Raw genomic sequence first — 24,723 nt, 5'->3', positions numbered from 1 at the left:
TGATGAAGTTCCTTTGATTTCATCTTTCATTTCTGGGAGTCAGTTTCTTCACTGTCTAGTTTTGAGTTCTGACGCCTTTTCCCCATTGCTGCCTGGACGTGGGAAGGGAGTCTGGTCAGGAGATAATGAGAAACTATGGCTAGGAGACGGAGAAAGCCTGTTGAGGTAACTACTCATTCAATACGTTTTCTCTCTAGGACCTCAGTATCTGCACTTGGAAAAAAAAGGAACGAGAGAATGAAGAAATCACACCATCTATAGATGCTTACACAGAGAAACAAACTTGACAACGCTTATGAATGTTTGTTCTACAGAGAAATGCTTTCAAAATCTTCATGCTCTTGGCTTGAGTTACTGCTGGAATTGAACACAGACTTGTTGGTGTTGAGAAGTCCAATATCCCTCAGAGGACTGTGACCTTGTGGTGATTGTTCCTGCACTACGACAAAATATTCGCTAACAAGAGACAACACTTGCTCTAACACTTTCAGCTCAAAATTCAAGAGGTTGGCTCTCAAGTGGAAAAGTAGGAAGGCTGGGGACTCTGTAATTCTTCCCATGGAAAGGGGCTGAAGGCACCAAAGCTTTGTAAACCTACTTTCAAGTTCACCTAAGGATGACCTTCATTTTCTAGGTTAAAACCTTGGAGTATGCTGGGCGGTGGTGGCACACGCCTTTAATCCCAGCACGCGGGAGGCAGAGCCAGGCGGATCTCTGTGAGTTCGAGACCAGCCTGGGCTACCAAGTGAGTTCCAGGAGAGGCGCAAAGCTACACAGAGAAACCCTGTCTCGAAAAACCAAAAAAAAAAAAAAAAACAAAACAAAAAAAAAACCTTGGAGTATTCATGGGAGTCGTCCATTCTTTAGAAGAGGTCAATGAATTTTAAGTTGCTTCTGAAATACTTGCTCTTGGTCAAAGTTGTCTTGCTTTGTTGTTTAAAAAGAAACCAGCCAATGCATTTAGCAACAAAGATTCCTTCTAAAATGACTGCCGGCCGGATTCTGACAAGAGCACACTGGGCAATGTGAGGCTCCATCCAGTCAAATACAGGTGATATGAGGCTCACACAGCGAGACAAAATACATGTGAAGGCAGTTAAGCCAAACAAGGAGATTTTATATTTTGACCTCGTTCTAGGTATAAAGGAAACTCCAGGAGGCCTACAATTCCGCATCAGTTCAGACGAAATGATTGATCTCTTTTCAATGGAAATGAAAGCTCATTTTAATTATTTAAAAATTATCCAGACAATCATAACTTTCAGGCTATCAGAGAAAGAAGAGCAGTGACAAGAAAAATAGCATCTAATTTAGTTTTCCTATTGTATATGAGCACATGGGCTTTTGTAATAGGGCAGAAGCAAGGACAGAATAATATGGTGCTCAAACATATGGTGGCTGATCTAAACCAAGATTAAAACATTTTAGTGAAGTTGCTGTGAGTCAATCATTGGCAAAATTAAATTTCCCTGGAAAAATTTCACCTTTGAAGACCTTCTGCCCCAAGCAAACAGCTCATAGGCTAAGGGTTCTTCCTGATGCCCATTTTTAAAAATTCTGTGACATGATTTAGTCTCTGAAAAACCCAGTCTTCTCTTTTGTAAACTTGACTTTACAGCATGCAAAAATATACTTTTTTGCATAGTTACATATTAGACATTTAAGAGCCATTATCTGCCAAGTGCTGGCATTACAAGGGTATGCCCCCACACCCAGCACATTATCATCTTTAATTCTCACAATGATCCTAGGAGTACTGAAGCATATAGACTGTAAGATAAATAACTTGTCCAAGAATGACCTAAATGTTAAATCAATTCTCTTTGTTTCCTCCTATAAAATGCTGTTGATGTTGGGTCATAACCATCCGTAGAATTTTTTGAAGAGAATGACTGTTAAGAATGAGAGAAGAAAGATATTTCCCAGAGTCTACATGGCTTTCTTCTTCAACCATCAAAAAGAAAATGAGGGCCAGAGAAGCAATTAGCCCATAGTGGTCCGATGCGGAAGGTGTTGGGTGGAGACAACTGCAGAATTGGGAAGAAATGACCTGAGAGAAGCAGAAAGTGATGGGCTGAAGAGAAAGGTAATTTAAAGGTAATGAGGGACTGGTGTGTTAGTTCAAGATAAAGGGAGGTTTTAACCTGATGTTGGAGTATGAAGTGCTGAGGGGAAGAGATGGTATCTTTGAGAAAAATCTAGGGAGTTCTATATGAAGAACTTCTGTACAACTACTTCCTTTCCCTTTAAGTAATTTCAAAACATTTGTTTTATTATCAAAGTAGAGATTTGAGCTATTGGAGTTTGGATTTTGTTTTGTTTTGATGTTTTTGAATGAAGCAGATATTAGGACAGGCTGTGTATGCAGCCTTCAAGTGTCAGGAAATGGAAACTGCCTGAATTTAAGATCAAGAGTGTCAAGATCACCAGAAGGACCCACGGACAGTGGGAAAGCAGTGACCAAGAGGCGCAGGCTCAAAATCCTGTGGCATGACTGATGTCAGTAAGTAGTGCACTCCTTCGAAAGTGAGAGGCACAAAAATATATCTCAAACAGATTCGTGGCTTGGATGAGGTGGTTCTCTTATCAACTGCAGCTGCTCCATGATTCAGCTTATAAGGAGTATGCAGAGTCTGGATGCGCTAGCTCCAAGACTGTTCTACAGCAAGCAAGGAGGGTCTGAGTTGTAGATCCCCTAAACTTTCTTCTTTCCTGCAAGGTAGTAAGGTCGTGGCTTTCAAGGGTTACACACTTGTGTCTGTGTGAAGCTCAGAGCGTAGGGACTGTTGGGAATTGTGCTTCAGTGACATGTTCCCGTGGTAGGTTCTACACCACATCTTTTGAATCCATATGAAGGGCATATGATCAGACAATGTATTAGTCAGGATTCTCTAAAGTAGCAGACTTATAAAATGAACCTCTTTATATATATATATGAAAGGATTTATTAAAATCACTTACAGGTTATAGTCCAATATGATGGCTGTGAACAGAAAGACCAAGAATCCAGAAGTTACTTAGTCCACAAGGATGGATATCTTAGATGCTCTTCAGTAGACACTGCAGTCCAGAAGGTAGGATTTAATGCCAAGGAAGGAATGGACTTGCTAGCAAGGCAAGGTCAAGTAGGCAAAGAGCAAAGACTTCCTTCTTCCATATCTTTACATAGGCTTCCAGCAGAAGCTGTGGGTCAGATCAAAGGTGTGTCTTCCTGCTTCAAGATCTGAATTAAAGACTTGTGTCTTTCTGCTTTAAGATCCAGATTAAAGGTATGTTCTTCCTACCTCAAAGGTACAGACAAGAAATTGATTCATCCACTTCAAACAAAGCAAAAGAAATCTCTCACTGGTGTGCCCCCCTCTTCTGAATTGTAGTTCATCCCAGATGTAGTCATTTGACAACCAACAATAGCCAACACAAACAACAAGAAAAAATATTTGAAATAAGATGTATCTGTAAAAGTCTACTTTTCTTGGTAGCCAGAACTATAAGCTGGCATTGTCACAAAAATTCTACAATCTCTTCATTTTCCAGGTCTCTGCAGGGGGCAAAATTCTGAGTTTAGGAAGGAAAACACTCTAGGCTTTCAATTTCCTGTCTCCATGCAGGAGGACAAATAATTAGCACTTTCCTATATCTAAAAGGGTCCCAGAGCCCAGAAATGTTATTATCAATCCTTGCTTACTAGGGAAAAAAAAATCATGGTTGTGTCTTGTACCAACAGGAATTATAACAGATTAGAAACTCAGTTTGAGTTAATCAGAAATAATCCAGGATGAGGAGAGTTTCAACAACACTGCCAGGTTGATCAAGTTCCTACCTAAACAACTAGAAAAAATAGAGCTAATATTGGAGAAGCAAATATGTCAAATATTGTGACGACTGGTGGATATTGAAAAACAGTGTTGCCACTGCCGTCTGTTACTCTGTATTGATTACATTCAGATGCTGTTATGATCTAGAAAATGTCCATTTAAAAGACTTCACCAAAGTTCCTTAATTTACAACAGTCACCCAAGAAACCCCTCTGAATTTATCCCAATGCATACAATCTTAATATACATTGATTTGAGACTTTCCAGGTCTTTGGATGAATTATAAGTAGATTGTAAAATAGATTACCTCGGTTTGTTTCCAGAATTGTCATAAACTGATTGAAGGCTACAAAACAAATTTAAAATGATTTGATTGTAAAATTCACTATGAGGTTTCTCCATAGCCATCCAGGGGCGTGTAGAGGCTACTTCTATTTATTTATTTTTTACTATCATTTTGGGAACATTGTTGTCTGTAAACTGACATTTCTTTTATTTTCTTTCTCTTGCTCAATAACTAGATACTTGACAAAGTTTGAATGAAAAAGCCTGTCCAGGAGTGAAGGCTGGACTCTGGACCTAGAAGATCACCTCTGTCAGAAATGATGAGCAAACTTCTGCAACCCAGCAGCTCCAAGCTCACTCCAACCCACTAAGTAAGGGTATGTGTTACTTGGCGAGACAGCACAGCACCGCACCAACGGGAGGCGGAGACCTAGCGACTGCCATTCTGGTTACTCAGCTCTGACAATCAACCCACAACTGTAATAGCGTGAGATGCACAAAGGAGAGAAAGGCAAATGCAGGCCCAGGGCTCCTTAGTGTTTTCAGAAGTAGGACGAAGACTGTTACAGAAATTGGAGTTCAATGTCATGAACAGATAAACAGTCAGTTCTCATTCCTTGCAAGTTGTCTAGGTGATTTGCAGAAGACGAGGGAATTACTTGATTCCCCTCTACTTTCAGAAATAGATGAAGTAATTAAAAACCTGCCCCAGGAGAAAGTTCTTGGCCCTGGCGGAGCTACAGGAGATTTCTATAAAACCTTTGGCTTAGCTCTTTCTGTACATCTACTTGATGAGCTCAGTCACATGATGGACTCAGGTGAATTTATCCCTGCCAGCCCTTATATCCAGATTATCTTAATTGCTGAAAAGGATAAAGAGACAGAAAACTGTACCAAAACCCTTTTCAGACTTGTGATTAAAGTAGATACCAAGTTTTGGAAAGGACCCTGGCAATGCTGATCCATGTCTGTGATCTGAGGGCCTGGAATCAGGCTGCTGCTGGGGCATGGGCTAGTTTTTGAGTGCAGTGATATTTTTAAACCCTAGATTCAAATTCTGTGCATATCACAGGACAATAACACCCTCATTCATTGTTTTTCTTTACTGGCGAATAGGGTTGTTGTATTTTTTGGCAGAATAGTGAGTATTAAGGATGTACCCTGGGCTCTATAACGCATGATCTTCATCATTTAATATATTTTTTTGTTTTTGTTCCAAGTAAGTGTCTGTCTTCTGAGTAAATCTGAGTTTCTCTGTTGTCAAGCATTATAATGGTAAGGTGGGAAGATGATCTTCCACTCTACCAGCAACCTATTGCTAAATATAGGAAAAGATCTAAGGAGGGATAATTGAGAACATCTAGCAGGAGAGAAATGGTCCTTATAAATATGTACAATCATTATACAACAACTAAAAATGAAGGAAAATAAAAATCCAAAGTGACTTTCCAAGTTATGAACATCACAATATGCTTGTCAACACCACTCATTCCAATAAGGCCCAAAGTCTCTTACATGGACTATCTACTTCATTGCATTTTTCTCTCAGCACAGCGTCCTGGGTAAGGCATTCTATAAATAAATGGCCTGCAGAAGAGGAAAGTGTAGATGCTACCATACCTATGTTCTGTTTCTGAGGGAAATTGTTCCATCTACTATAAGGGATGCGATGTTAAGGGACACTTCTCTTCCATAGCTTGCCCTCATGGGTACATTCAACCAATCAACAAATGCAATAGTGAAGGGTCTGAGCATCAGAGCTTTACATGGAGCCAGGCAGGAAACGTTTACCTGGGAGGCAAAGTAAGGGAACTTGAAAACAGGGAATTGAGAAAGAAAGTGGGATGTTTTAGTGTATGATGTCTGGAGAAGGCCAGATAAAAGAATAATTAGGAACAGAAACCTCAGATCACTCCGTTTTAGCTGCGGGTGGCATGAGAACATAATCGGTTGGTAGTTATGGGACTTCCTGATTGTTTTCCAGTTCTTTAGACATACTTGCACCGTCTTTGGTTTTTGCTATTGTTTGGTTGTTTTAAAGATGAGGCTTGTGGCTTCCCTGAGATCTTGTCACTCAGTGAATGATCACTGAGCACTCATTGCAGCCTGGGCTCTTTGTGAGGACCTAGGGAAACAATGGGGACGAAAGCGGGCTTGGTTTCCTTGGTGGTTTTTCCAGTTGACACCTTCAAGGAGGCGTTGATTACCAGCATTTGGGACTATATAAAAAACAAAAAAACAAAACAAAACAAAGAAAACCAACTACATTTCCTGTGAGATGTTTTAGTAGAGCATTTTAGTCTAGTCATATGAGAAAGCTATCTGACATTGAATTCTTTTCTCCCTGATTTCGATGTGATTCTTAGACTAAGCCCTTCATTCTCTGAGTGCTGTTGAATGGAACAAGACCACCACACCTATGAATAAAAGCATTAATCAATACTTTTTTTTTTGCAGTGCAAGTTGGCTTTACTGAAAAGCATTCAGTGAGGCAGAAGCATGGTAGCAGGAAAGCTGGAAGGATGAGGTGAGCAGTGCTGAGGGACATTGAGAAGGCCCTTATTTCTTATTAGTGGCATACTCTATGCTATCCTTTAGTGGTATACCCTTTGATATCCTACCCTGATGGCAAAAGCATATTAGTGCTGAACTGGATGGAAATAAGTTACAATAACACCAGTATCTTAGTAACATGTTGAGGAAAACAGGAGTATTGAAAACAAAACTTCAAAACTTGAAAGCAGAGTTGGGAACATTTGGCTGCTTGGTGCCCTGGAGTTGCTGGCTACTTCCTTGTCCAAACATCTTATAGGCATGAACTTCATGATCTCAGAGGCAGGCAATTTTACCAGGTGTATCTTCTGTTCTGAGTAGCTATACAAGGCATGTCTCAGAATACATCAGGGGCAGGAATTTAGAAGACTGAGAACCTACCCTTATTTATTAATTCATTCCCTCAACCACCACTTATCAGCACTGGCTCTTCTTATTGCTTCCTACCATAGAGCACATAAAGATAAATATATTTTGTGCCTGCCAGAAGTATTTCGTCTTGGCTGCAAGAGGTCTACTGTTGTCATGAATAGATCTTCTTTATTGAATTAAATCGTTTCTATTGTCTTTTACTCATCTTTGGGTCCTCTCAATTTCTAGCTTAAAGCTTTGACTCTGTGTTTTCTACTTCCAATGAATGTTCATCAAATGTCCACCCTGGGTCCACATTAATTAATCAGAAGTGGCAACTTGTTTCTCTCACATACATTTAACACACACACACACACACACACACACACACACACACACACACACACACACACAAATATAGCAAAAGGGGCAGAATGCACATACTACACCCCAGTCACTCTGGGGAAGCAAGAAAAGCATGGTACTGAGCGCACAATTGTAGAGATAATAATCAAAACAAGAGGCACTTATTTGTCTATGCCTTGTTATGTGAAGGGTTTCAATGAACCCAAACATGGTACAAGAAGACAGTATGTTTTAATAATAAATTTATCCATATCAAAGCCAACTTCTCTACAGTGTAGGCTGAAATAAAAGTATGGCAAAGTCCAGAGCCAAGGGAGAACAAGATATAGATCTTTTAAGGATGAGAAACATCAGCATCTGCAGGGAGAGGACAGCAAAGGCAGAAAAGTAAATGGATGAGTGAATGAATAAAAGGCAGAGCATTTTCTCAGCTGGATGCTTGGCCAGTGGTGTACGGAACCTAAGGCACTAAGAACAGCCCTCCTTTCTGTAAAGCAGCTGTGTCTCAGCCAGTACTCACCAAAGGCCTAGTACTTCTCTAATCCCTCTGCTTCCTCTTGGAGTTTTCTTTTACATTATTTTTGTTTGTTTGTTTCAAATATGTAGAATAAGAAATGGTTTGGTAAAGGCAGGCAATAGTGGCACACGCCTTAAATCCCAGCACTTGGCAGGCAGAGCCAGGCGAATCCCTGTGAGTTCAGGTACAGCCTGGTCTGCAGAGCGAGATCCAGGACAGACACCAAAACTACACAGAGAAACCATGTCTCAACCACCATCCCCCAAAAAAAATTTAAAAAAAGGAGAAATGGTTTGGTAAGAGAGCAAATGTTTGATTTTCATGATTCTTAGTTAGTGGTTTGTATGTAATTATACATTTTATACTGTTGGAAGTTACACTTCAGTGTTTCCAAGTATGAAATTATTAGAGTAAATAATTTTACCTTTCATGAGATTTCTGTTCTAGGTGTCTGACTATGGATCCCATCTACTTAAGCAGAGAAAGAATTGGTTGCATGCTGTGGCCCTAGCTTGCATGGACTACAGCTCCAGATGAACTTGAACTAGATGTCAGCACAGGTACATGCCAGCTTTATTCCATGGAGCATCATTTGCCAATGCTACATCTGAGGGTAGGATGAGCTGTTGTTAACCTATAGAATGTTATTAATGGTCTACAGATAGACAGATGGACCTGGAATGTAAACTGCTGCAGGCACTTGTGAATGGGACCTCTTTTTCATATACAGCTGTTTTCTTTGTTGTTGAGTCTCTGGTTAGGCAAAAGGTTGTTGTGTGGTCTTTTATCAATGTCACTGGGACTCTAATAAGTTTTTAAGGATGACTTGCTGCTATGCCCCAGATCTTATTTCCTTGTGTTTTAACCCAACAGTGAGTATTCTGTTAATGACTGTTCTGCATATTGAATGGAGAAATGTTCTGTGAGAAGGACCTATTTTTCTTTCAGACCAGTAAGGGTATCATGTGCCAGATGGCTAATTCCAATGGGTTAATGAGTGTATCCACACACTTTATGACTTAAAATATCCTGCAGATATTTCCTTTGGTGAAAGGATTGCTAGATTTTTAAATTTACATTTGTGTGAAGTTTATATTTGCTGTTCTCTGCTGATACCTGAGAAAAATAGATTTTTATAATAATGTGTGAAATATATGCTATTCTCATGATATATCCTCTTGGTCTTTGGTACATACAGGAATATAAGCCCTTGGTAGACCTGAAAAATTATATTTTAATTATCAATTCCTTTTTAAATAGAGAGTAAGAATATATCTTCCTTATGTGACATATGAAAGTATTCAAATGAATAATTTTATGTCTCTGTTTCAAAATATTTATAGTTTAAAATAATGACTGATCTTTATCCTGTTACATCCAATGAATAAACTCATGATTTATGGGCATTTTAGAGGAAGAAATTTCTTATTGAGCAGTAATGCTGAACTTTCTAATGACTGACATGGACAGAAAATTAGATTTGAGTGAACTTTAAGAAACGGCCAAAATAAAGCAATCAAAATTTTGATATTTTCAAGTAGTTGGTAATGATAGTTGACAATGATAGATACATTAAAAAAGTTGATATAATTGTGTTTTACAGATTCCCGGGTACATAAGCTGAACACAAAAGGCAAAGATACTCAAAATGTGAATTATACCCATAGGTAATACATAACATATTGTAAAAGCATAATAAAATGATATTTTTCAGTACTGTATAAGCAACTATTTTTACATAGGCAATAGAATGGCATGGAGCATCAGCCACCCAAGATTCATAGAGATGGTCTTGGTCATGGTCAACAAGACCACGCAGAGGCCTGAAAGCATATGGCTTCAAGTTCAGAGGAGCTCATCTTCAGTTGCTGGGTCACTCTGCTTACTCCACAAGTCACTTCATGCTCACCTTGGGTGGACATACCTTTTTTTCTTAGATGAAAATGAAGGTTTTGTCTTCTCATTGGTCAGCTTGGTGGGTAATACACCTGCTTTACTTTAGCCAGATTACTGACCAAGCAATCTGCCCATAGTGCTATGGGTAGGATTTTAGATAAATGTGTGATGAACAGTGGTCCACTGTGATAATGGCTAGAGGTAAACTAAGTTCCAATAAAGCCTTAGGCATTTTTTGAGTAAGTAGCTAGATTTTGGCATTGCTCCCATCATTTTGTTATTTTACATATGCAGTCCTAGGAGTAAGGCAAAATGATAAAACAAGAACAAAACTCACAATACACCGTCTTACATATCAGTAAGTAGCAGACAAAAGAGAGAACTGGAGAACAGAATCTAGATGGGGGAAAAGAAAAGTGTTAGGACACTAGAAAAGCCAAGAGCTAACAGTGTTAATTTATTGTTCTGAGTATTTTTATAGGCACATTAATGGGTATACTAGAATATTTAAAAATATAAAGTCCAATAATGTTTAGATTAAAGCACAAGACAAATGTTTCAAGATAGAGAACATGAAAGTAGAAAATAATATTTCACAGTGAAATAAACGAGACAGGTGTTTGGGAATCCATTTCATGTCAGATGTTTGAAAAAGATTGGCTGCTAACTGTGGGGTAGATAGAATTAGAATCTACAGGGGGTTTTTGACACCCCCCACATTTCTCATATCATTTAAGATCAAGGTGCAGACATTCAAAAAGAACACATTCTCATACCAATGCTGTTTCATGTTTTCACTTTGAATTTAAAACTCAAATCTGATTATGGCCATATTACATTATCTAATCCATTTCCCAACGGAGTCTGGCTATTTCGATCTAATATTCCCAACCTCTTTATTCCTTCTGTGTTACACTTTGCATTTCCTTCATTCCTACCCCCACCCCATCTGCACTCCTTTGCTTCATCCAATTCAATTTACTCTGCTAATGTTTGGAAAGAACATTGTAACTCAACCTTCATGTAATGGCTTCTAACCTCCTGATTTTGTCATCTTTTTAAGGGCTATTATATTGACAAGGAAATTATACTTACCTCAGCCAACTGTATGCACTTATGTCACTTTAAATTTAACTTTATCACTACTTGTCAAATTCTCCCCTGTGGCCTTTTTAATGTTCCTATGTATTTGGCAATATTTTTTTATTGACATTTCAATTTTGTTTTGCAGTATGCTAAACTTACAAGAAAACAAATGGCAAAAAGTTAAACCAGAGCCAAACCAAGCTAAAGTTAAGCTTTTGGAGTCTTTGGGAAGATATTCCTTTTGTTGAATATTCAAACTTCTGAATCTACTAAGATCCAGGATCACCAGTGCTCTTAAGAACAGCTCAGAGGTCATTGCTAAGCAAATGCACCTTTTACCCTTCCCTACTAGCTATATTTTCAGTGTTAATTTTGTGGTCCATGAAAGACAGCAAACTCATTTCAGTGTCTTGGCTTGTGAGTACTTTATGTTTTCATTCGGTTCATTAATTAACATTTACAGAATTGTTTGTTTTGTTTCTTGTTCTGTGATCAATTTGCTTCAGATGCTATCAGTTACTATTCACAGCCTTTTCTGTCTTGTTCTCGATATTCTCTTGGTGCCTATCAGGCATTCAATAGTTGTTTGATGACTTGCAGTTACTGTCTAGCAAATGGCTAAATCACACATAAATACTATTTTAAGAACAAAAATAAGCCAAATGGTGGTGGGTCACACCTTTATTCCCAGCACTCTGATTTCAAGGCTAGCCTGGTCTATAGAATAAGTTCCAGGAAAGCCAGAGCTACACACGGAAACCTTGTCTCAAAACATCCAAAAAAAAAAGAGCAAACATAGATGGCAAACTATTGAAACTATCGATTATGATTTATGAAGTTTTCACTTATTAGTTTTGTAGACAAAGACAATGCCCATTTTGATTTGCTACTTCTATTGGATAACTCTACTGCAAACTGCATGGAACTGCTCTGTCCAGATTGTGACCACTAGCCACGTGTATTTAATTTAAATGTAATTAAAATAAAATGAAATTTACAATTCAGTTCTTCTAAACTACATTAGTGACATTTCAGATGTTCAATAGGAACATGTGACTTTTGGCTTCTGAATTCTACAAGCTGGTTACAGAATGTTTCCATTGTAGCAGAAACTTCTTTTGGGCCATGTCAGATTATTATGTAGTCTTGAGCAAGTATCTCAAGTAGATAATTATAGAATAATAAACTGTCTTTTTGATTTCATATTGCTTTATGAAATGTCCAGTAATTCAGACCTCCAAAAATAGGTAGAACTATTATTAGTGCTAAGTGAAGAAAAATATTTAATTGATGGCTATCAAAAATCAGAGTAAAATTAAAATTATTGTTAACTATTTCCAGCAAACAACTTTATAACAGTCAAGTTGCTTATTTGTACTCCTAGAGATAGGAATGGCTGTCTGTAAGACCTAGCTATTGGACGGTGGAGAGCAGCACATTTGGGAAGTTTTCTCAGGTAGTCTATATTTACACAGACACAACAATCATTAGCAACATCGACAGTAGGTACTATATCCATTCCTATTCTACCTCCCTATCTGCTGTGTATGAACACTGAAAAGGAGTTATCCTGAAATCTGTGTTTCTACTGAGAGAGAGAGAGAGACAGAGAGACAGACAGAGACAGAGAGACAGAGAGACAGAGAGACAGAGACAGAGAGACAGACAGAGACAGAGAGACAGAGAAAGACAAAGACAGATATTTTCCTCTTTAGAGCCGTATCAGGAAGTCATGCTTCCTGCCAAAAGGAAATTTAAAGACTATCATTTTTGCATCATGGGAGCAAACAGATCACCCAGAACCCAGACAGCAGATAACAAGCAGATCACTCCAATTAGAGAGTGGGAGCACAGGACAAGCCAAGCCTGGCAGTAAGAGGCAGACTTTAAGGGGCCTCTCGCTTACATCCTTAACATAAGCTTCAGATAAATTATACACAGAGACTGAGACTCAGGACCTCCATAAGAAAAACTGGCTTCTCATTACACATCAGCAACGCCTAGAGAAGTGTGAGAAATTTAAAAAGTAAATCCATATAGATCCCGAACACAAATTCTCTCTTTACTTTACAGAATGGAGGGTTTTTTTCAAGATAAGGTCTTCCTAAGAAGAAAGTAGGAGCTGCTGTCATAATTGCATATCTTGTTTACATGTGTGCTTCTATTTCGAAAAGGTATTCTGAAAGTTCCCATGGGAAGTAAAGGTAGAAAATATTGGTTAAGGTAAGATTAAATAGATACAATAATCACTATAAGACTTATCTGGATAGTCACTATGTTAGTCAATGCTGCAATCCTGTTAGAGGTGCAGGAGAGAGACAATATCCATTAGGCTATTATAATAAGTATTTAGAGTTTCAGGTGCTTTGCTCAGGTGGAGGAAGGTGAGTACAAGTGGTTTCATATTATGAAGGGTCATTTCTAAACACATTGCTGCAAGAATCAAGCAGTAACCACATGATCCTGAGAAGACCAGGAACATGACGTTAGTGAATACTTGTAAGGTTCTCATAACAGTGTCTTTCACATAGTAAAATGAAGCTTATTGTTAGGGCTTTATTTGCACTGTGGAAGATACAGGCATATGGAGACACTTGGGATCAAGCAGAGGGAAAGATGCTAGAGAAACCAAATGACATGAGGTGAAAGGTCAGAGTGCTCTCAGGGTTAGAGAATTGCTACATATCTTACCGGGTAGTGATGGAAATGGTTCTTCCCATAGGTAAGATTAAGATCTCATGGTGGTCATGGATCCCTCAAAGACTCCTGTGGCTGGTGGGGAAATGAACCAGGAGATGTAATTGCAGGTGAATTAAAGGTCTGTGAAATGATAAACCTTGATATTAAAACCAAACTCATTTCTTGGCCTCAGGGATCAAGTTCTTTCACAGTGAGGCATTTAAGCAAAATGAACATGCCTGCATTTTTGTATTCATTTGTCAAATAATGAAATAGCAAGGAAAACAATCAGATATGATCTCTGTCTCTCTATCATTTTTTAAAAAAATGGCTTTCTCAGTTACGGCTGCAATGGAAGATCTACTCAGGACTGAACTTCTCAGGTAATAAATTTAGGAAGGATGTTTTAGATACAATGAATATTATTGGGGTAAGAGTGTGAGTTATTGAGAAGCAAAATTAGACTCTGGGAGGAAAAGACAAGCAATGGGAACTCCAAAAGAAGTCAGCTTTTCAGGAAGAAGCATACATGCTCATGTCCCAGGGGTGAATAAGGAATGAGCCATGGATCTTCTTTGGACTCCTCTTTTCTTCTCCCTTAGTTGCCCTCTACCAGAGGCATTGGGACCGATGGTTGTCTAAGCTGATTCTGGGGAAGTAAAAACAATGCACAATCATAAAATAATCTCAATCAAGCTAGAGCAATAGAAGTTAACCTAAGATATAAGGGTTTTAACTCATTAAAGGTGTTATTCAGAATCATTTCTAAATGCAGGGATATTTCTAGGAATCAAGATTTGATTGTAGCTGTGACACCAGAGGTGAAACTCAAGTGTAAACTGTTCATTCACAGGATAAACACTGAAAAAAAGATGGTATTTTCATACCTAAAATCGACTGGAATCCAGGAAAAGGAAACTGAACATTGTTGTCACTACCACTGCCCTGTGGATAATTCTGAAATTAGCTGTGGGTACATCATTTTATGCATTCGAGAGAATATTATTGACTTTGGAATCAGTTATCTATTACTACACAAGTAAACCCAAAGTTTTGTGGTATGAAATATCAACAAATGAACATATACTAACTAGACCAGTTTTTCTGTAATTACTTAGTTCACACATTGAGGATCCTATCAACTTGGAGTCAGATTAATTGGTGAGATTGTTGGAATAACTTCTTCCACTTAGTCTTATGTCCCTTGAATTGCCACAAAATGAAATGGTCCCAGGATAGATGGTCTCAGGAGAGACAAAAGATGAAAGGTCCTTGCAGAGAGGGAGTGTTGTAAATCTACAATGTTATTTCTTCTACACCCATTCAACAAAAATTGTAACAGTTTAGATTCATAGAAAGGAGAAAAGTCACTATCCCTTGATGACTGAGATGGCAAGGCCACAGAACAAAGAGGCCCCTGTATAAAGGATTTTGTGGTTACCTTTGCAAATCATCTACTATAGTTCTTAAACCATCTCTGGTAAAAGGAATAGTTGAAGAGTGGCATATTAACAACCTTATTTCCTATTTGATACTATTCTCTTTATTATTTAAACCTGAGTGCTTCAAGAATATGGACCTCCAAATATGGCCATGTGTCTGATGATATGGATTGTTATCTTTGTATTCATTTGTAGCAGAAAAATTATACTGTGTACTGGGTCTAGGTAGTAAATGAAATTCATCTAAGATTGAGCTATTTCTTAAATTGGTAAATTGACCTTTGCTGTGGAATGCCATTCTGTATGCTGTGAATATGTGTTGCTCTGATTGGTTAATAAATAAAATTCTGTTTGGCCAGTGGCCAGGTAGGAAGTACAGGTGGGATAAGCAGACAAAAAGAATTCTGGGAAGAGGAAGGACTGAGTCAGGAGTCACCAGCCAGACACAGAGGAAGCAAGATGACAAGGCAGAACTGAAAAAAAGCACCAAGTAATGTGACTAAACATAGATAAGAATTATGGGTTAATTTAAGTGTAAGAGCTAGTTAGTAAAAAGCCTGAGCAAATGGCCATACAGTTTGTAATTAATATAAGCCTCTGTATGTTTATTTGGGTCTGAGCAGCTGTAGACTGGTGGGACACAGGAAAACTTCCAACTACAAACCTTTACCTTCATGACTTAGGAGCTTAGACAGAATCATTCTCATCTATCTTTCCCTCTTTCCAAAATTACAGCCTTTGGATCATCAAAGAAGCCTACAAATTTTAATTCTAAAATCATTATCTAACTACATCAACATTGTCGACTTTGTGAGCATTTACATTGTGAGTTACATAAAGCAAACACAGATGATGTTTATATTTTAATTCCTTTTATTTTATGTTCTCCAAAAGGGCAAACAGAGCAAAAATACTGACACAGTTCCTGTTCCCATGTCTGCATTCCTTCAGAATCAGGACATCAAATAGAAAAACTTGTTGATAAACAGAGGCTTTATTAGGTTAAATGGCCCTTCAGGACTTCTAAGTGGAAGAAGTAAACTGACAAATCCCATTATGTAATTTCCTAGTTGGTTATTTAGAGTCCTTTCTCTATTGTTGTCACACGTTACCTTTATTTATAATTATTTTATTCCTCTAAGTTAGAGAGATAGGCACAAAGCAGTGTTGTGAACATCTGTCTCCACTGTGAAGGGAGAGAAGAGGAGGGAGAGAGACAGGAAGAAGGAATGAGAATGTCCTACTCATTCACACACACTGACCCCCATCTCTGTCTTGTTTACATTCTTCTTGCTTTCTGGAGATTATCAAGCCTAATTCAATTATTTAACTTTGAGTGTCCAAAATCCTCAACAAAACCATTCAGTGACTTCAACTTTCCTTTCTGAAAACATCTCTGATTATTTTAAAATGCATAAAACATTTCACAGTGATATATAAAAGCATTTAAAAAGGTTATCCAGCAATACCTAACTTTATTGTGGAGGGAAAGATAAGAGTGGAGGTGGAACTGCATGCCTCACATTTTTATTCAACAAATATTTTTGAAGGCTAAGTAGTTAAACCAGTTTGTGAAGTACTGCAATTTGTGAAGCCATACTCATTTCTTCTGATGAAGTTTGTAGATCAGGAGTCAGTGAACTCTTTCTGCCAAGTACCAGAACTTTAGAATTTTGATAGTTAGAAGTTTCTGCTAATCATTCAATTCCATCTATATAACATGAAAGTAGTCATAAAAAACACATGAATGCATTGATGCTACTATCTTCACATAAAAATGGTATTCATAGATACAGGCAGCAGATTTCATTTTGCTTCAAGAATATAATTTGTTGATTCTTATTCTATATAAAGGAATGATATATATATATATATATATGTCTAATATATATATTTATATATACCTGTATCTCTCTCTATATATATATATGTATATATTTCAAGGGCATTGAAGTTTACCAGCCTATAACAAAATACACAAAATAAATAACTTATAAAGAAGGAAGGAAGATTTATTTTGGCTTGTGATTTTAGAGTCTTTAGTTCTTAAACATGTAGGTCTGTTTCTTTGGATCAGTGGCAAATCAGAGAATCACATCTGGGGGTGTGTAGTGAGGCAAAGCTGCTCATCCCGTGACCACTGGGAACAAAGTAAGATAGGAAAGTGCCAAGGTCCCTATGTCATCTTCAAAGACATTCCCCAGTGACATAACTGCCTTCCAGTAGTGGCAAAACCTGGTGACCCAAGCCTTAAAACTGCTTTTGGAGAACATTCAAAGTCTGGAAGAAAACACCAAGCTGGACATACAGAGAAAGAAACGGTGGCTTTGGGTGATGATCAGCTAGCCCATTGCTTTTGGGTGTGTGATAATGCAACTCACTCTGGTGGAGAGTGTAGTATGCCAGGGTAAGAGCAAGAGGGGGAATATCAACAGCATGCCAGTGCTTGTTTGAGGTAAATAAGCTATCACATGCAATAGGTGCTGTGCCTGCTGCTTCATACTTCGTGGCTCACCTCACGGTCAATGCACACTCCCATTGACCTGATGCCCTCCCATGAGGCTCCATGTAAAAGGTTCCACTTCCTAACAGCCCCATGCTGAGAACCATGCCTTTCATAAAGATCCAAACATAGAAGGTGTGGTAATAAACATGCAATAGTAAGCACAGGAGCATAAAGTGGCAGGTACAAGTTAGGAGACAGTCAGGACAGCTTGGCAGGAAAGCTGAGTGGTTATCTGTTAAGTGACCAGTGCAAGAAGAGACAGCCTATGTTTCTAGGGAACTATAGTTGGTTTGGATTGACCAAGCCATCAGGTGTAGCTGCCATGCTATCATAACAACTGGAACTGATAAAGTCAAAGGATCATTAAAGTTTTAAGCCAATTACTCCTCTCCTTCATGATCCTCTTAAAACATTCCAGAAAAATTTGTGAAAATGGGATATGTACTTCAATAGCACTCCTGAGTATCAAATAGTCACTAAATCAAATACCTTTATATAAAACAGCGAAGTCGCACATACTAGCTCATTTATTTCAAAAATCATCAATGTAATACTTTTAACTGTTTTTTTTTCTTTTTCTGTCACCCTCTATATTGCTCTATACCCTGGTTTGCCTTAAGAGATTCAGATATACATGGTCATTTGTCCTAGAAAGTCAGATTTTTGGAACCCAAGTTTATACTTTGAGACCTCTCTTTTACTAAAATCAAATAAACAAACAAAACTATAAACTCAAATATACTAGGTTAGACCTTGGAACAACATGTGTGAGTAAAGACCATAGAAGCTTAAGTCATTAACTTTCTCTGCTTCTGTCTAGTAAATGTCATTCACATGTTTTTACACTCATTGACCTCTACATAAAATTACCCATAAAGATTCCTCTCTGACTTGGAGCTTAAGTTTGGAACGTAGAATGTCTTAGATTTTAAAAAAAATTACTGTAATATATATATATATATATATATATCATATATATATATATATATATATATATATATATATATATATATATATATATGAGTCTTTTGTCTGTCTATATGTTTTTCTATCACATCTGTTTCTGATGCCTGTTAAGACAATGAACGGGTGTCAGATCCCCAGGGACTAAAGTACTGGATGGTTGTGAACCACCATATGGGTGCTGGAAATCAAACACAGGTCCTCTTCAAGAGCAGTTTGTGTTCTTAATAGCTATGCCATCTCCCCACCTTGATGTCTTAGATTTTAAAATCCAGATACCCAATACTTCCATCCCTTGATTATACCAGAATCATACTGTGGCTGACTCCTGTGGATGTTACTTTGCAAATAACTGCCTGTTCCCACTCCCCGCCCTCGGTCCTTCTTGACAGTTTACAACATTTTGAGCCTCTTTACTCATGCTCAGTCTTGTTGCTCTTGATCAAGTTTTTATATTGTAGTCTCCATAATTCTTCTAAAATGCAAATAGAATGAGTTTACTCTCTTCTTCAAATCTCTGAGGAATTTTTCATGGTTCCATGAAAATATTTAAGGCTGTACTGAGGCTTCCATGGTTGGTCTTTGTCCGACACTTGTTCTTTCCCATCTTTACAGACTCGAAAGAATGATCTTTTAAGTCTCTCAATACAATGCCATTTTTTGCTTAAAATTTATTCATTATTTCTACATTCCCATAAGAAAAGAAGTCACTGAAATGTATTTGCACAATGTACAAGAACTTCCACCAACCATGCTTACTGACTTCTTCAGGCTCATAGCTCTCCAAGCCTCCAAACACTTCACATTCTCTCAGGTTTCCTTGACTTGCAAAGCTATTTATGCTTTCTGCACACCTTCTCCCTCTTGTCCACCTGGTTCATTACACTGAGTTCTCTAAATCTTGCTCTGTTAAACATTCCCTATTCCCTGAGTTATTTGAAGTAAACCAGGATGTGCTTTTCTCCTACATATTGGCTAGGTCTTCAATACACAATCAGTTGTTTAGATTCACTTATTGTAAATTCTTTCTCTTTTTATAATCCAGCTGCCTAGGCAGACATAACTTTTAACTTTTTTTTCTAAAGACCATATCATGTAGGTAACAAAATATATATTTCTTGAAAGAATGAAGGGATGAGTGAATTTAAAAATAAAGAAAGTATGCATAAATCAATAACTCATAGCACTTCAAACAATAGGGTATCTTCATTTTTCATATTAAAATAGTTAAAAGATTCAAGTCCTCATGTTCCCTGCAGCATTATTTATAACAATGAAGATACAGCATCCACCTAAGCACCTACCAATGGGCAAATGGACAAAGAGCATGTGTGGTTTTGTTTAAACACACAGGAATAGAGGAATATCATTTAGCCTTAAAAAGAGATCCTTTCATTTTTAATAGTACAAGCAAATCTGGAAGACATTGTGCTAGGAAAAATGAGCCAAGCAGAGAAAGACAAATATGCATAATCTTATAAGTATACAGAATCTACAAAAGCTGAAACCACAGACAGAATTTACAGTGGTTACCAGAGGCTGGTGGTGAAGATGGGATGCTATTGATCAAAGAACAAAATGATTTGGTGACCCCAAATCCTGATGATAAGCATAGTGATGATAGTTAGCAATGCCTTAAATTTGCTGAGGAATTTCCAATAAATGAGGGGGAAAATGTGTTAATGTCTTAGTTAGGATTTTTATTGCTGTGAAGAGGCACAATGGCCTTGGCAACTCTTATAAAGTAAAACATTTAATTGGGGTGACACATTTACAGTTCAGAGGTTCAGTCCATTTATCATCATGGCAGAGAATATGGCGGCATGCAGGAAGACATGGCACTGGAGCTGAGAATCCTTAGATCTTGATAGGCAGGAATCAGGAAGTCAACTGACAGATTGGATGATATCCTGAGCATAGGGATTCACAAACCCTCCCCACACAGTGACACACTTCCTCCAACAAGGCCATACCCACTCCAACAAAGCCACACCTCCTAATAGTGCCACTTCCTATGAGGTTATAAGATTATGAAGGCAAATTACATTCAAACTACCACAGTGAAGTATTAGATATGTCTATAGGTTGATGGTGGTAATTATTTCACTAATATAGATCTATCAAAATATTATCTATCTTAAACAGAATTTTAAACTTGTTAATTATACTTCAAAAATACTGGAAAAAAGGAAAAAGTTGCCTCACCTCCACCTGTTTTTCAGTGCTGAGGACTGATAGACCTTAGTGTAGGTTAAGGTGGACATTCTTCCAATAATCTACACCTCCAATCATCCTTGCCATTTGAGTGTGCATATCAAATATCACACAATTTATATGTGCTTTATGCTTCAAAGTAACCCACAGTCTTCCATAATGTGTTCCAGAAAGAGCTAGAAGCAATTGTCATTTGAGGGTTGATGTCCTATTTAGCAAAATCTCTTCTTTAGGTTAGTTATAGTCCAACAATTAACAATAGGAAAACATTTCACCATTCATTTTCTGGTGCTTACTTTCTTTTACTCTAACATTGGAAAAGAATGGGAGTGTCCAAATTAAATTGGCCCAACTAGCTGAGGGGTGGGCAGACTTCTTTCTGGGTTATCCTGATCTCTCACTTAGAGCTATATTGTTCGATTTATTAAAACAAAACAAAACGAGGCTGGCTGTTGGACTCTGGACAGCTCTATGTCCTAATTCCTTCTTGACAGCTCACAACATCTATTTTAAATTTAATTTTCTAGAATATATGTGTGAGTGGGGAGGGGATGTCTGTTTATGGCCAGGGGAAGACAGTAGACCCCTTACTCTGTCATTGTCCACCTTGTTCCTTTGATGCAGGGCTCCTCACTGAAGAGGAAGCTCACCATGTCAGTTAGACTGGGTGAGGAGGGAGCTCCTGGGATCCACCTGGCTCTGCCCTGTCAGACAAGGGCTTCAGAAATGTGGCACGGGGCCCTGTTTATTATATGGGTGCTGGGGATTCAACTCCGACTCTCATGTCTGCACAGCATCGCTCTCATCTACTGAGACATCTTCCTCCTCTCCACTTCGATTTTAGTGTGAATTTGAATTTATTATTTACTACAGAATCCTATCTTAAAGGAAATCTTTCCTAATGTGAACTCCTTTTTTTTTTTTTCACAGCCTTTGGTGATTCCTTAGCCTTGGTGTGGCTGCTAGAAACAGGAGGTGAGACTCAACTCCTATGTCTTAGCAGAGTTACAGCGTCCCAGGATGAGCCAGTAAGAAGAAGGGAAGATAAAAATCATCACTCCAAAGGTGGGGTCCCCTCACAGTCATCTAGTCCCTCCAGAGGCTTGTTGAGTATTCAGGTTACTGGACCAACTGAGGAAGAATCTCAGTGGACTAACCAGTCTACCAGTTTCTTAAGTGAATGGAACCATGAGAACGTGTGTATCATGATATATTTTTAAGTGTAATATTGAGAGGATTTTAATTCAACACAACTTATGGTTAAGCAGAATTCACTAAACAACAACTATGCTGAAGGTGCTTCTAAAACTGCATGTTAACCCATTCCATATCTTGAAGGAAAAACAGGATCTCAACATTGCCAATGCTCAATCATGTTTCAGAATATACCCTGCTTATCACAGCAGCTCAGAAAACAGACACTGAATTAAATCCTATTTTGATCCAATAACTTCAAAAAAGCTGGAAAGCCAAGCAAAGCATTTGTGATTTGCACGTTAGACTTTTTTTTTCCAGCCCCGAAGGCAATCTCTATAATCAATTAGTGTTGTCTAAGAACATAGAAATTCCATCAGGCTCTAGCCTTAAGATTAATTGTGCATGTGGCTTGGCCAGTTTTTACAGCATTATAGTGCCTCAAGATTTTCATCTCTCAAATGGGAAGTACACTTTCAGAAATGTCTATTTCAGTGCTTGGTTATGAACATAAGAAGATACAGTGTGGAAAAACATGAAAAAGCATTAGCTTTTCTTCACATGCATTTTATAAAAGAATTTATACCAATCATTTGTTGGTTTGTTTCTTACTCAGTAAAATTTAGTCAAATGGGTGTTTATTTAAAATCTATAAACCCTCACTAAGGCCCTCAGTAATTTCCTTAGTGACTGTTCAATGCAATATTGGGCATATTTCCTGTAAAATGTATAGTCTTTCAATGTTGATATTTTAGGAATTATTTCAAGTTTTAGATTTTACTTTATTGATGTGTTACTAATTTACTTTATCATGATGATAGCAACATATATAAAGTTACCTATTTTTGAAGAGGGTTTTGTTAAGTTTATATTCCTGTGGAGTTTCATTAATGTGTGAATACAGATTTTTATGATTCCACAGTGTTTATCTTTAGATCCCCCTCTGTTTTTCACATTTTAAAGTGTGTGTGTATGTGTGTGTGTGTGTGTGTGTGTGTGTGTGTGTGTGTGTGTGTGTGTGTGTGTTGCCTGTACTTCACACATGTGTTCTTGGAGATTAGAGGGTAATTTTCAAGGGTCAGTTCTCTCTGTCTTCCCTTCCCTGACCATGTACGTCTTGGGGATTCAACTCAAGTCATTAGGCTTAGTTGCAAGCGTCTCCATCCTGTGAGCCATCTCAGAGGCCCCACAGGTGCTTCCTTACATTTTACTGTTAAGGGTGGTATTACTTGTCTTTCTCTCTTTGTCCTTAGGGTTTTTCTAGAACAAACTTGGAGAGGATCTGACACTCTGTGTTATCCCCACTGAAGATCACAGTTTTATTTGCTTGGTCCCGACATAGCCCCATCCCTCCCCACATTCTTACACCGCTTGGGTAGAAAAGAGAAGGGACGAAGGGAGCTGGTGGGAAGCAGGAAGAAGCATGGCTTCAGCTTCCAGGGAGCTCCTGTATGTTTCTCTTGTTCAAGGATTCCAGTTGTGGCCTCATCTCTCAGGATGAAGAATGGAATGGGGATAATTTTCAGGCAATACCCATCCCTTCCTCTTATGTAGGAAGCCAAGCACTGGAGGAGATGCTGTGGGAGTCTTGAACTCCATCCTCTGTAAGATCAGTGCTGACTTGAAGGACATGTGGCCAGCAGTGTATCCAGGTACCTGAGTTCCCACCCATCTGCTCTGGCTGAGAGAGAGGACTGACTACCTATGTCTCTCTGTTTTTCACTGTGGAGTGGATACGACGCTAGGGAGTTTACATATTTTTGTCACAGCTCTGTGAAATGTCTATTGTTATTTCCTCATCAGTAAACAGATCATTTAAGCTCAGAATTTAATCAACTTGCCTAAGCCAAATACCTACTAAAACAGAACTCCAATTAGCCGAAAATGAAGAACTAGACTGAAACTCAGTACTAAATGTTCCCATATCTTCTTATACAGAAAGTTCCCCAAAGGCCATGTAAGTCGATGTTTGCAATTGCACATTCACTGTTAACAGAACACATTCTGAGCTTCTTGGAGCCTCTCCTTAAACAGAGCTCCGAAGGCATCTGATCATTTGGGTGATTGGATATGTTTTCCATTTCAGGGGAGCTTGTCATCCAAATCATGCTTTTCTCTTATGCTTGGACACTCAAGTACTCACCCAGCCATTCTTACTCTAGCTATTGCATATTGCAGAGTGTATTGGTCTAATGGTGTCTCCCAGTGAATCCTCCCAACTCTACTCCATTTGCTGTAGTGTCTCAAAGGAGTTCAGTTTCAAACTTGTGTCGAGGAGACTCCTTGTTTTGTAGTCCCTGGATTCCTGTGTGCATCAGTCTATAGGCCGAGATGTGCACTCAATGGTTCAGGTAAAGCGTGGCTGACACTTATGATGGAAATTCATTCTGTATGTGTTTAGGTCCTAGGCCAAATAAATCATTCAGTATACAGTATGTAGTAGTAGATACTTCAGGGCTGACACTTAGGAAGAAATGTGGGCATAAAATTTACCTTCCAATACTTTTTAGCTCTCACTCACTGAATTACTTTGTAACATTCTATCCTACTCATGTCCTAATGGCTAATTGGTGCATCTTAAGTTATTGAACTCCATCAATAAGAAACAGTGAGGGAGGCCCTTGGGGGCTGGTGGGCTTGTCCTGAGAGCTTTCTGAGGAAGAGAAACTCTGGCCATTTGCCTCACACTGTGTGAGAAGTATGGTCCCATCTTTAAATGGCAAAGCAACAAACTTTGAAAGCTTGAAGCCAGCTAGAAAATGACCAGTGCTCACTCTCCACAGAGCTAGAGACAAAGGCCTCTCCATGTTCTGTCTGATCATCACTGTGCCCAGACTTACTGGTTCATAGCATCTA

At 38.3% G+C, this 24,723-nt stretch overlaps 1 long non-coding RNA gene across 4 annotated transcripts; it reads left to right on the top strand.

Moving 5' to 3' along the window:
- Window positions 1-754: 754 nt before the first annotated feature.
- On the top strand, window positions 755-22,833 carry LOC128097775 (uncharacterized). 4 transcript variants are annotated; one of them, XR_008213986.1, is made up of 9 exons: window positions 755-1,051; window positions 1,874-2,097; window positions 2,964-3,074; window positions 3,170-3,269; window positions 4,337-4,477; window positions 6,558-6,627; window positions 8,335-8,447; window positions 9,491-9,554; window positions 21,604-22,833. It is a non-coding gene; the product is annotated as an uncharacterized LOC128097775 (long non-coding RNA). The 4 variants fall into 4 exon arrangements; XR_008213987.1 differs by having other exon boundaries at window positions 804-2,086; XR_008213985.1 differs by having other exon boundaries at window positions 804-2,097.
- The last annotated feature ends 1,890 nt before the right edge of the window (window positions 22,834-24,723 follow it).

This window comes from Peromyscus californicus, unplaced genomic scaffold (assembly GCF_007827085.1).
Source record: "Peromyscus californicus insignis strain IS unplaced genomic scaffold, ASM782708v3 Scaffold_5__1_contigs__length_169319896, whole genome shotgun sequence".
Taxonomy (NCBI): domain Eukaryota; kingdom Metazoa; phylum Chordata; class Mammalia; order Rodentia; family Cricetidae; genus Peromyscus; species Peromyscus californicus.
This window is presented reverse-complemented; position numbering and strand designations above follow the sequence as displayed.